The sequence below is a fragment of the Colossoma macropomum genome, unplaced genomic scaffold, assembly GCF_904425465.1.
Source record: "Colossoma macropomum unplaced genomic scaffold, Colossoma_macropomum, whole genome shotgun sequence".
In the NCBI taxonomy this organism is placed as follows: domain Eukaryota; kingdom Metazoa; phylum Chordata; class Actinopteri; order Characiformes; family Serrasalmidae; genus Colossoma; species Colossoma macropomum.
The window spans coordinates 7,972,798-7,986,616 of NW_023494795.1; the positions used below are offsets into that span (position 1 = coordinate 7,972,798).

The window sequence follows — 13,819 nt, forward strand, 5'->3', positions numbered from 1 at the left end:
TTTGACTCCTGATTGATTAAATCAAGTCTGCACATAGAAGAAAGCGTTGAGAACAGAGACTGGGGTCGGGTCAGTTGTATCTACTGAGTCTAGGGCTGTCGCTATCAATTATATTAGTTAGGAGAAATGTAATGATTATTTATGTAGAGACACAGGCTGGGTATTTAAAAACAGGCTGAATTTGATTATAATAATTGATAATTGTTAGTTAGATAATTTAGTTACAACACAGTATTCAACTATAATTTTGCATTCAAAATCATAACACACACACACACACACACACACACACACACACACACCAGTACATTACATTTTAGAGAAACTACTTATTTATTGATCAACACCCGGAGCAAAGCATGTTATACTCCTCATGAATAGATAATTAAGATATGTCGATTATAATCCGGTAACCAGACACTTTTAGTCTTTCAATCATCTCGGAATTTGTCCCACAAAGAAAGACTTCATCTACCAGTTGTATTTGACCTTTATATCTTAGCCTCAAAAAAAATGGCACAGTGGAGTTTTGCCTGGTTCTTTTAGCTTCACAGCGGAATGGAAACACTAAACAAAAACATTCGTTTAAATTGTAAAACAAAGAAATAAATAAGAAAATAAATTTAAAAATAAAACAATCAAATCTCATGCCAAAACAATCTGATGTAAATTACACATTAACGGGACAGCAACAAAAAAAAGAAGAATGATGGTTTTTGGCCATTCTGTCCTTCATTATTAGCCAAACATTTATTTTATTTATGTGATCACCAAATACGCGAACATTCAACCAACGTCAAACCATCTATCTATCAATTGAAAAGGGAAAATGGTGCTGCAAACTAGTAAGGTTGTGTTGGTTAGCATAAGCTATTAGAGCTATAAGCTATTACATGTTTGATTCTGGCCAACCACTGACAAGTTTAGATAATAATGACTCAACTCTAAGGGAGTGAAGTCAAGCAGCTAGCGCTGAAAGAACACAAATTTAATCTGTTCTGTGGCGTTTGGATCTGTAGACCGATCAGTCCGACCAATCGTTAGCTTAGCGAGCAGGCCACAGACCCCAAAAATGCCTCACACCACAGTACAGGTTTGATTCTGACTGTTACTCTGCTGACAAGTTTAGTTGATAAAAACTAATGTCTGACAGAGTAACAGTCGAGTGAGTGACAGAAAGCCAAAATCAAACCAGTTCTGTGGCATTTGGGACTGTAGGGTTTTAGTTAGCAGGTCAAACGTGCCACACAGCACAGGCTTGGTTCCAACTAACTGATGCTTAAATGACACTCATTTAGAGGATATCTGAGAGAACCAAGTCGACTGACTGGGTAAAAGCCGAAATAGATCACGCAACATACAAACATTCAAAACCTTTGCTTTTAATGAAGGTGTGCACATCGGTGCTCGGGCACTCTTGACAATCCCGAGCACTCCAACTCCGATGGCGCGTCACATGCCACTCAGCAATTTGTCATTATTACGCTAAATTAAAGCCACATCGACACCACAAAATGCCACAGCAGGTAACATGTGGAGTAAAATATACACAGAGAAAAGCAGCCAGTCCTTCAGACAAAATCAATCGCAGCTAATCATACAGCCTAGTGTTTTTTAGCTCACTAACATAGAGCTGTTAGTAGAGGAGTAAAGTCATGGCAAGTGTGATTAATGACAGTGAATCAACTTTCACCAGCAAAAGAAACTGAAATACAAAACTGCCGTGATGACTAATGAGCTCAACCCTACGGCAGGCACCAAATGACCACAGTATTGCAGTTATCGGCAAAGTCCTACCTTTACTAACGCATACACGCACACAGAGAGCCTAGTTTAATTAAAGTTTCCACAGAACAATTGGCCTAAGCAAACTAGAAACATGTTAATATGAGAATGCGCTACACAGTAACTATTAAAAAGTACACACAGCTCCTTGTAATTTCTCTCACACACACACACACACACACACACACACACACACACACACACACCCCTCCCGGAGCCCTGCAATGAGCAGCGCTGATGCTAAATAAATAAATCCGAATGCACAGTCAACAGGATGCATCTGGTCCATGTTAGTGGAATTACGGACAGAAAAATGAAGTTTAACAGCACAAGGGCACTCTCCCAACATGGCTGCCAGGGCACTCATAAAGGAGGTATTACTCTATCAGACGACGGGTTCTGCTCCATCGCCAAGGCAGCCAGACGAGCAGGAATACTCCACACAATTAGAACACAGTGTAAGAACATACCTGAGAGTTTCACAATGTGCTCCGTTCTTCCACCTCACATCAAAACCAACAACAAAAAAGTGAACGACGAATATACATCTGGAACAAAAGGTAAGCAGAGAATCTACGGCATGTGCTAAACACGTTACTGCACTAGACTCTTTGACGTTTGTACTCAGTCTTGACGTTAATATTATTTGACTCTGAATTTTATGAGGACAGTGGTGTTGTCACAGTACATGACCATAACTAGAGCCATAAATCAGTCCAAGGCAATGAAAAAACTTTTTTTTTCTTCCCTTTTTCTCTTATTTAAAATGAAGTTGATCAGCAAAAACATCTTTGGTATCTTAAGTTCGCTTCTTTACGGCACATTTATACTTTCTGTGAACACGTGTGGATATCACGCACGGACTGTTCCATAGATGTCTGCCAACATACTTACATGTAACGTGAACATGTATACTATGGACAATGTCCAAACCAGAACATACAGAAAAGAGGAAATCTGTAATATTTTGAAAATGGGCCTTGAATGCTTGTAACATTACTCCTCTTCTGGCCACCCATCCTCAAACTGCTCCATTTGATTTTATGCTAATTCTATTTTGGTTTGGGTCTCGAAAAACACCACACATATCTTGGCCACTCGACTTCATTTACGGTAAGGGGGTGGCAACCGTGTACGTTTGTTTTTCAGTGAAACACTGCTTTAGTCCCACGTATTTACACTAATCCTGCTGAAGAAAGACCAACATTTCTAAGTTGGCCAGGCTATTTTACATGGATGAAACAATACTTTTATTCACTATATACCATCATGATCCAAATGTGTCATTTCCAAAACATGGATGAAGTCTTTACTTTGATAAAAATAGAAGTGAATGTTATTGACATTAAACTTTGGCATCAAATGACAGTATACTTTGCCAAACCTCTGATTAATCAGGAGACTCAGAGGACACTCATCAGGAACACTCATCAACTCAAGCAGACAGATCAGCAAAAGAGAATTAGAACACAGCATTTATTCTCACCGAACACAGCAAAATTTTCTGAGATTTGTCAGAGCCCTTACTTGCTGAACAGTGCTGTTAAAAACACCTTTATTATGCACACATTATGCACGAAGAATAATGCAATATATTACTAGTGCCTTCTGAAACATGATATAGTTCATCAAGTCTTAGCATGTGCAACCTCAAACACCAAGACAAAAAGTGCCTGTAGCAATCAGAAGCAGAAACCTGAAGTAGGACGTGTCTCTGGCATTCCAGAAGATTTCTGAAGAAGTGTGTCAATTTGGTTGATCTAGTTTCTGAGAACTGCTCTATTACACATGCATGCATGCACACATACAGACACATACACCGAAGATACCCATCTTCAACACAGTCTCTTGAGTTCTCATTTGCAAGGAGGCCAGACAGAACGAGCCCTATCCCTCCTCATCTCTCACACATAAACCCACAAAAAGAAGGCACAGCACTTTCACTCTGACCCGTTCTCACACGGAAACAGGAAACCAGGGAAACCCAAAATGCTCCGTTTCCTGTTATGCGACGGCAACAGCTCTAAATGACGAGCTTACGCTGATGATTCACACAGCTTTCAGAAGACAATCAGAGGTTATGTACTGTCCAGCTTTAGAACATGCAGGATTAGACAGTTGAAGAAAAAAAGAAAAATCTGAGAAGCAACAAGTTTGCATGAACAGATTACACAATCTTGGCACAGATGAGAACTTTGAAGAAAAGTATAACAACCAATCACTGCCAAGTGGAACAGTCTAGAAGCCAATGGGGGCAGTGGGGAACAGTCTAAAAGTAAATGAGGGCAGTGAAAGACATTCAAGAAGAAAACAATTGAAGGTAGTGGGGAACAGTTTAGAAGCCAATGAGGGCAGAGGATTACAGTCTAGAAGCCAACGAGGGCAGAGGATTACAGTCTAGAAGCCAATGAGCATGGTTGAGAACAGTCTAGAAGAAAAATGAGGGTTGCTGGGTACAGGCCAGAAGCCAACGAGGGCAGTAGGGTGCAGTCTAGAAGCCAACGAAGGTAGCAGGGTGCAGTCTAGAAGCAAACGAAGGCAGCAGGGTGCAGTCTAGAAGCCAACGAAGGCAGCAGGGTGCAGTCTAGAAGCCAACGAAGGCAGCAGGGTGCAGTCTAGAAGCCAACGAAGGCAGCAGGGTGCAGTCTAGAAGCCAACGAAGGCAGCAGGGTGCAGTCTAGAAGCAAACGAAGGCAGCAGGGTGCAGTCTAGAAGCCAACGGGGGCAGCAGGATGCAGTCTAGAAGCCAATGAAGGCAGCAGGGTGCAGTCTAGAAGCCAATGAAGGCAGCAGGGTGCAATCTAGAAGCCAATGAAGACAGTAAAGGACATTCTGGAGGAAAACAATTGAGGACAGTGGGGAACAGTCTAGAAGCCAACGAGGGCAGAGGATTACAGTCTAGAAGCCAACGAGGGCAGAGGATTACAGTCTAGAAGCCAACGAAGGTAGCAGGGTGCAGTCTAGAAGCCAACGAAGGCAGCAGGGTGCAGTCTAGAAGCCAACAAAGGCAGCAGGGTGCAGTCTAGAAGCCAACAAAGGCAGCAGGGTGCAGTCTAGAAGCCAACGAAGGCAGCAGGGTGCAGTCTAGAAGCAAACGAAAGCAGCAGGGTGCAGTCTAGAAGCCAACGAAGGCTGCAGGGTGCAGTCTAGAAGCCAACGAAGGCAGCAGGGTGCAGTCTAGAAGCCAACGAAGGCAGCAGGGTGCAGTCTAGAAGCCAACAAGGGCAGCAGGGTGCAGTGTAGAAGCCAACGGGGGCAGCAGGATGCAGTCTAGAAGCCAATGAAGGCAGCAGGGTGCAATCTAGAAGCCAATAAAGGCAGTAAAGGAAATTCTGGAGGAAAACAATTGAGGACAGTGGGGAACAGTTTAGAAGCCAATGAGGGCAGAGGATTACAGTCTAGAAGCCAAAGCGGATAGGGTGCAGTCTAGAAGCCAATGAGCACGGTTGAGAACAGTCTAGAAGAAAAATGAGAGTGGTTGGGTACAGGCAAGAAGCCAACGAGGGCAGCAGGGTGCAGTCTAGAAGCTAAAAAGGGCAGCAGGGTGCAGTCTAGAAGCCAACGAGGGCGGCAGGGTGCAGTCTAGAAGCCAAAAAGGGCAGTAGGGTGCAGTCTAGAAGCCAATGTGGGCAGCTGAGAACAGTCTAAAAACCAATGAAGGCAGTAAAGGACATGCTGGAAAAAACAATTAAGGGCAGTTGAGAAAAGCTTAGAAGCCAGTGAGGGCAGAGGATTACAGTATAGAAGCCAATGAGGGCAGTAGGGTGCCTTCTAGAAGCCAATTTGGGCGGTTGAGAACAGTCTAGAATAAAAACAAGGGTGGTAGGGAACAGTCAAGAAGCAACTGAGGGCAGTGAGGAGCATTCTAGAAGCCGGCAGGGGCAGTGGGAAACAGTTTAGAAACCAATGTGGGCAGTTGAGAACAGTCACAAAGAAAAATGAGGATGGTAGGGAACAGTCTAGAAGCCAATGAGGGCCGAAAAGAACATTCAAAGAGAAAAAAAGAGGGCAGTGAAAAACAGTCAAGAAGTTGGTGAGGGCAGTGGGGAACAGTCTAAAAGCCATTGAAGGCAGCAAAGAACAATCTAGAAGAAATATGAGGGCAGTGAGAAACAGCCTAAAAGCCAATGATGGTGCTGTGGAACAGTTTAAAAGCCAATGAGGGCAGTAGGGTACAGTCTAGAAGCCAATCAGGGCAGTAGGGGACAGAGTAAAAGCCAATCGTGGCAGTGGGAAACGGTGCGTCAGCCAGTTAAAGCAAAGAGGAATGGCAAAGCAAGCATGTGCCAGCCAATGGGCTCTTTAGAAGGACTATTTAGGTGGGTGGGGTCCAAATAAAGCTTCCAAAACAGCTGTTTCTGGGATATTTTCTGACAGCCTCTCTCTCTCCCTCTCTGATCCTGTCACCAGCCTGTGGGTCAGCCAGTCTGTACGTCTCTCTCGATCTGCCTAACGACCAGATTCCTTCACTGCGTGACTGACAGAGCAAAGTGTATTTGTTGGCTGCAGAGTCATGGATACGACCTCTGCCAAAGCACTTCCAGGTCTAAGGAGTAAAGCTGCTCTGTGGTTGTGTGACTCCACCGAGTATTAAGAATTACAAAACTGAAAATGACTCAATACACCACTGTTAGTTCTTTTAAACATGCAGTCTTAATACATGACACTACAGCAAGACTCAACTAGTAACAAATTGTAGGTCAATCCCAAAAAGACAAACGCACTGAGAAAACAAAAAAAGCATGGATCCTTCAATTAATGTGTTCTGTGACCATTACCTTAATTAGGACACAATCAATAAACGTGGTACATTCAGAGGAGCTTAATTTTTTTAATAAATAAAGCTGTCTCTTAGGTCAAAGTTGGACTATTATTGGATTGCAGCAGAGATCTAGTTAGAACTGACAAGATGCCACTGTTACATCATAAATAAAACTCATGGTTATAACACTGTTACATCATAGATATAAAGCTCAGTTCCATTCACAGCAGTGTGATTATATTCCATTATAAAACGGATAGTTCTGGTCCTAAAATCTGATTGGCTGAGCTGCGTTCGAAGCTGTTGTATGATATGATTCACTGAAAAACGCAATATAAATGTCTAAAGAATGTCACCTGAATGACTCACACGCTTCAAATGTCCGTGTTTCAGTCAGAAGTAGCATCAAACCCAGTCTGAATCCCAAACGGCTCCGTACTCCCTAGCTAAATAGTGAGCTGTGTAACATTAATTTTGGAAATTCTAGCTTCTGCTGTTAAATAGTGCACCGCTTTTTGAGTATGAATGTGAATGAATCCCAAATGACCATTTTTTGCAATATTTTGCACTGTTGGGTGCAGGAGTCAGTATTTACTCCTACGTTGTGCATTATGTAGGGAGCAGGGAGCCATCTGAGATTCAGCCCCTGACTGGCAGAAGACTCACTGTGGTAATTTGATGACCAAAAAGTACTTATAAACTGAAAGGTTTTGCATTAAGCAGTGTCTGTAGTATACAGTGACTGGCAACCAAACGTTCTTCTCCTCTTCCAAATCGCAGTAACCCATGGCCTCTACTGGCTTACTGCTTTATTAAGGACTAACATCCAGTGCTATCAGTCAGTGGTATCTTCTCTCCCCATGCCACATTTCAAAGAAGCTGACCCGTTTGGACAAAGTCTGATGAATCTTACAGGAATGTGGACAATGTCCCTGCGAATTAAGGCCATGTGCAAAGCCACACGTATTAGACACATACCACTCATAGCTGCTTCCATCTGCAAGCTCCGCCACAACTACCACTGGAAGCCAGGCACTTCTGTGGCATGGCACAGGATGGCACTGCCCTCGTAGCACCCCCAGACACTCCACAACTCGTGGTCAGATGTATTTTCCACATATTCCATTTTCATGTTGGAGCAGACCCAACCAAATGTGAGACAGTGTCTAGAGCAACAGGCTCAGCTTGCACAGAGTCAGACTGAAAATATTAGGAATGCAACTATTCATAAAATTCATAATTCAGTTTCATTCAAAACAGTTGTGTCTTGCTATATTGAAAAATGCTGTGAATCAAGGACTGTCTGAAAAAGACTTTTGATATGGTATGCATACATTTTCAGTTCATTAACCCTCTAGGGTCGAGGAACATGCCAACCCATCAAATTAGATGTTTCTTGATGTTTCTATTAATAACTTTGCGATAATACGACACAGAAATACGATTCAAACTGAGGAGAGCGTACAAGAATGAAGACTGTTGAGACACACGCAATCTGCCTTTCATTGTGAGTAATTGGTGGATGTGTGTGTCCCTCACCTGCCTATTGCCCTGTAATTGGTTTATTCATGTGTCTGTCTATATCTTGCATGAAACTGACCAATGGACACTCAGGAAATCATTAAGGCCTTAATCATTACACGGACCTCGCACACAAACGTGAAATGGTGTGTAAAAGGCTGGCAGCCTCTGAAGTTGCTGCAGCAGTATTGGAAAGCAGCAATGAGGAGAACATTTACTTACAATTTTATTCATACATTCCACTACTTTTGTGAACTTAAGACGTTGGTAAACCCATTTCAAGCACCAAAACAGTTCATCCACATCAGTAAAGCTATCATTTCACAAAGGATAACAAAAACCGGACTTCAATTTCTCAGCTTTAGGGTCGAATTCTCTCTTTACACAGTTCTCCAGGTCAAAATGGCCTCAGTGCAGAGAGAGCTGAGATTGTTCTGAACATTTTGATATGTAACGAGGCCGTCACGTCAAACGCAAGTGCTTTTAAACGTGTGTTTAAGAATATACACAAAAGTCAAGAAAATGCCCTCAGACCTCAGAGGGTTAAGGCATTCAACTTTCTAAAAGCACAATATTTGACACTTTAGAATGTAAAATTGTACCTGATTCAGAGAGGTTTTGTGCTTTATAGTGCCCCAATCTAAAGTGCTATCCACAAGCTAAAATTAGCCCCTGAGCTAACACAACAGCCACAAACTAATTATATGAGCCTGAGCTAACGCACTAGCCACAATGCAATGATATAATACAATACAATGTTTCAAATCTATCCACTATTATTTGAAATGTACTGAATTAATCAATCACCTAAATGAACGATTATCCTTTCTGCAGGTTCCTCTTCACAGCTCTGCCACTGTTCAAAGTTACCTCTGTGTGATTTCTTTTACGGTGCAGTGAAATATAAACCATACTGACCCCAATAACACTTCCTGTAGTGTACTGCAATCTGTGGGAATGACAGAGTACATCAAATGAATTACGCTTGTGTCTTTAAGTAAATCAACATCAACTTCAACGACTAACAGACTCTGCAGACTAATTGAGACCCCTCCAACTAAAAACTATTTATTAACCATTCCACCCTATTTTTATTATCAGTTACTTCGTTTTCTTTTTAATTTCGTACATTTAAAGGCCAAGCAATGCTTAATTTACATTTCAGTGACCTCTTTATTTTAAATACAGGGCATCAAGTAATGCCATCTCATGCTTATATGACTTTTACAAAAAGTGTCACGTACACTGTTTTCACTGCAGGGGCTCAACTGCTGCAGCCCTCATTTGAACTTTTTCAAATACACATAAATTCACAAATAAACTAGCATCACAACAAAGCACAAATCAACTCCACGCTCTTCAAATAACCCCAGGAACAACTGCACAAGCAAACATCTGAAGCTATCGAATAATGACATGAACAAAAACAAACGATGGCCAGAAAACGTTTTGGTTGTGCAGCGAGCGGGACATGGTGCTGCAGGGGCGTGCTGGGCCTGCCTGTGGTGTGTCGGCAAGGGGAGAGAGGGCTGTAGCGGAAATGCTTGCAGCAGCTGCTAGGAGTATTACTCCCCACCTTGAGGCCAACCAAAAGACAAATGGCAGCCAAGTCACATGGCGTGCCTATCGAGAGACACCATTGGTGGAAAACCAGTCCATTCCACGGCTGTGTGAAACATTCATCTAACACGTGTCTCTTAGCAACACAGAGAGAGGGAGACAGAGGGAGAGAGAGAGAGAGAGAGAGAGAGAGAGAGAGAGAGAGAGAGAGAGAGAGAGAGAGAGAGAGAGAGAGCAGGAGAACCAGTGAGCATAGCAGAGAAGCATACCTTGAAAGCAAACTTACTGTGGCAGACCTAACCACATCTTCAGAATCAGTAAAAGAACCTGAGGGATCCGATTCTGCAGGTAATACACAGATCTCACTTGGAGGCTTTTGTGCATGTGTGCTGCCAAATTACTTGGGTTTATATGCAGCTACACACCTGCATGATGACACTGGCAGGGCAGTTAGCCGATACACCACAGACAGCAATCCAGTACACTGTTAGAATTCTTAGCCAGCTTACGACCAGTGCTAGATAGAGCTGCAGGATAAATCATATTTTTAATCATTATCGCGACTTGACTTTCCATAATAAACACATCAACAGCGGTGATGACAGAGCAGATCAAATTCTCATACACACACAGCGCCAGAGAGACAACATATCATATTTGCACTGCTCAAAAATACTCCATCCAAAATACTGTGTTTTAGGTGTGTGAGGCTATTGTCACAATAAACAAATACAAAAATTGACATATATTTGTTTTTGTAGCCTTTATAGAAAAAGCTGTTGAGGTAATACTGACTGTTTCTCAGCCTTTCAGTCCACAAAAAATGTGCTTGCAGTTCTGATGTAAGCAATATATTTCTGTCACACTGATACGTATTTGAAGTTTTATCGATACAATAGCTGCATACTTTGTCAAGCAGTCCACTTTTCATTTTTTAATCTGTTCTTTGTACTTCAGATATGCTACTGATGAATTGTAAGTGAACTACAATGCATATAATTTGCTTTCTGAACAAAGAGCTCAAGCAAAACAATAACTAAATAGTAGTGATGGGTTTGTTACCTTTATTAATTGAAACAAATATAACCAAATGCCATGATACTGTAACCTATTTGGACACTGAATTATCAATACCGTCCAGCACAACCTACAGCAACCCATGAGATAAAAACTACATAATTCTGGGATACGGCCGCAAACTAATTAGAACTCAAGTTGACAACTTCATTAGGCCATGTTTCGCACACATAAATCACAGTAAACTGTATTAGCTTGGCTCCAAGACAAGAGGTCAGCCACAGGAGAGAGCTGTCCATCACCAGATCTTCACTCACTCCACGGTCTTTAACCTTTGCGGCTACTTTGTGGGAAATTAAATCGCTTGGCTCTGCAACTGCCCACGAGACTGGCATGGGTGAGATTGGCACAGGCAGGTGCGGCTGTGTTGGTGCAGCCGGTGGAGGCCAGTCCTGATCCTCTGCCCGGCCACGTGCCAAGCCACATACAATGCCAGACCCAACACCACAGCATTCCTGTCTGCTAAAGCACCGCCCAAATCAAAATGCAACAACCAGCCGAGCCTGACAGCGGTCCAATGAACAAAACGTCTCAGAACAATGCTGACTTGGGATCAGATTTCTTAAAATATTAATTATAAGAACAGCCAGGAGAAGATCTTTGGTTACCACAACGGCTGCAAGACACGGACAAAACACCAGTATATTGTAATTAAATTATCAAATACTGTGATGTGTTAAAATACAGAATCAGAAATGACACATGGTTAAAGACTGGCCTGCATTATTTTGACCAAAATAAAAACTATGTTTGTTGGACATGAATATCTTGCTTCATTAAAACACCTACAGAAACTTCCAGAGCTGGTCAAGACGCTCAGAGCACATATTAACACTGTGATTGGTTAAATGGGTCATTTGCATATTACAGTCTTGTGTGATATCAGTACAGCAAAAGCCATCATGCCAATAATTAATGTTTTGAAGCCATGTATGCTCCCAAAAGTGGGTGAATTCAGCTCAACACTGACACAGGCATTCAATCGCACCACACAGCTTGTATAATGTTGATAGAAAAGCACTGATGAATAGCATTTGAGTCTCTGAAGTAGCCACACACACCTAAGACCACCATGCCCAACGCCAAGCATCAGCTAGAGGGGTATAAAGCCCCTTCGTCTCAAGCTGTGGTGCAGTGGGACTACATTCTCCGTAGTGATAGAGCTCCGTCCAACATCTTTGGAAGGGTGGATTGTGATCCCAAAACTAATCATCCAATATCAGTCCCTGACCTCACCAAATGCTCTTGAGGAAAAATGCAACCAAATCTTTACAGCAATGTTCCAACATCTAATGTAAAGCCTTACCACAAGAGTAGAAGCTGTTTGTGCAGCAAAAAGGAGTACAAGCTCCGCACTGGATGAGCAGGTGTCTGCAAACTTTTGGATATATATAGTGTACCTTTTAAAATGCAACTTCTACTGTGCCAGTACTGAAAACACAGGAAAAGAGCTTGACCAACACTAAATTTAACGCTTTGGTATATTAGCAAGTCCTAGAGCTACAGTCATAGGAGGGGTAAATCAGTCTGATCAGAACTATACAGCGTACTCTTCTGCTAAAACAGACACGTCTACAAAAACGTGTCATGTACTCTGAGTGAAGGGCTACAGCACACAAAAGCATGGGCACAGTGTGTTTACCCTTCCGGCAATTTCAAAATTGTACCTTACGACACTGTCAGAGAACTAGCTTTCCAGCATTACAACACAGCAGATTCGAGACAGTAAAAGAATCTCAGCTTCAGAACAAAGCAGAGATGATGAACAGCTCACACAGCAGGACATCAAACGATTACTAACCTGCAGAACTTGTAGGATTACTGCTACTTCCACAAGCTCAACCTGACTGCACACAAAAGGCATGCCATAATTGCTTTTGCAAGGTCTTTGCTTCTACTTAATCTTAAAATAAATAAATAAACACGCTAGCCTTCTTTGATAAAATTTGTGTGCACTGATTGAATGAGGTAGCACCTCCCCACAGTAGAACAGCTTGTTAAATCTATAGCAGTGGTTATGACTGACTAAGAAAAATCTTAGTGCTACTCAAAAACTACATAAAAGACCAACTCCTTACATCTCAGAATTTGCTTAGTATCAAATATAACTTCTAAAAATAGTCCTCAGATATCAGATAATCAGTGAATGTTCTACATGTGATCAATATGCAGCCAAAAGTCTCAAACAAACAACTTCGAGCAGAGTCTCAGCTGCAATGTAAAGTGCTTGCTCCATTTTTTCCACAACTTAAAAAAAACTTAGCAAGATTAAGGAGCACTCCTACAAACTGTTAAGGGCTGATCTGGTTTCAGTTCTTAAGCTAGGAGTGCTGGTGGAGCTTTCCGCTGGCTTAACTATTGTATACGTTTGCAGTGGTGTTGTGCAATCTGTTTTGGAAAAAGACAGAGACGGGGAAGGGAGGGATAAAAGAAGAGGGAGAAGCTGTGTCAAGTCAGCCCGCCCCCTGTTCGATGGGAAATATGGCTTGTTTTCTAGCCTGAGGCTCGGGAGGTCGTGTTCAAGATGCTGCTTGAGCTGCAAAACACACACACAGTGTTTGATTGTCCTGAGCGCTGCAAGAGCACTTTGTGAGACGGGGAGCTGGCCAGCCCGCCGCCCCTGGCGATGCCTCGGTAGCACCACAACAAAACCAATGCCTCTACACGAACCTCGGCACTGTCCACCACACCCACACAAAGGGCTTACCCACAGAGAGATAAATGGATGACAGGGCTGCAGCAGAGTGTGGTGAGACACTAGGCTGTCGAACGCTTCTGAACCAACACTATGGTGTGGCACAGTAATGCAACAGTGCATTTCAAAGAATGCACTCATGTAGACACAACAGATAACCAATGACCAGACTGTGTGCACTTGTGACCGTCACAACACATCCCAAGCTAAAGATGCAATACCTAAAACGCTCAAGCATGATGAGTCAAAGATAACAAAACCTCTTAGAAGTCCGGAGACAGTAACCCCAAAAATATTCAGAAGTCATTGCCCTGTAGCAGTGTCCAGCGGCTCTGTTCCTACTAGAACAGTTTAGTGATTTTAACAAGAAACTCTGGTGCACTCTGAGGCTCAAATGCAGGGGTACTTGCCGTGGAATT

The 13,819-nt window shown here is 42.5% G+C and overlaps 1 protein-coding gene across 4 annotated transcripts in view; it reads right to left on the reverse strand.

The window, feature by feature from the left end:
* tab2 (TGF-beta activated kinase 1 (MAP3K7) binding protein 2) overlaps positions 1–13,819 on the reverse strand; it is a 53,158-nt gene that overhangs the window by 25,480 nt on the left and 13,859 nt on the right. Inside the window, exon 1 of one of the 4 annotated variants that reach the window (XM_036581311.1) lies at positions 2,256–2,335. The exons of the other annotated variants lie outside the window; for them this stretch is intronic. The gene's annotated coding sequence lies outside the window, so the exon portion shown is untranslated. Of the gene's footprint in view, positions 1–2,255; positions 2,336–13,819 lie in introns of those variants that run through there. 4 annotated transcript variants of the gene reach the window in all.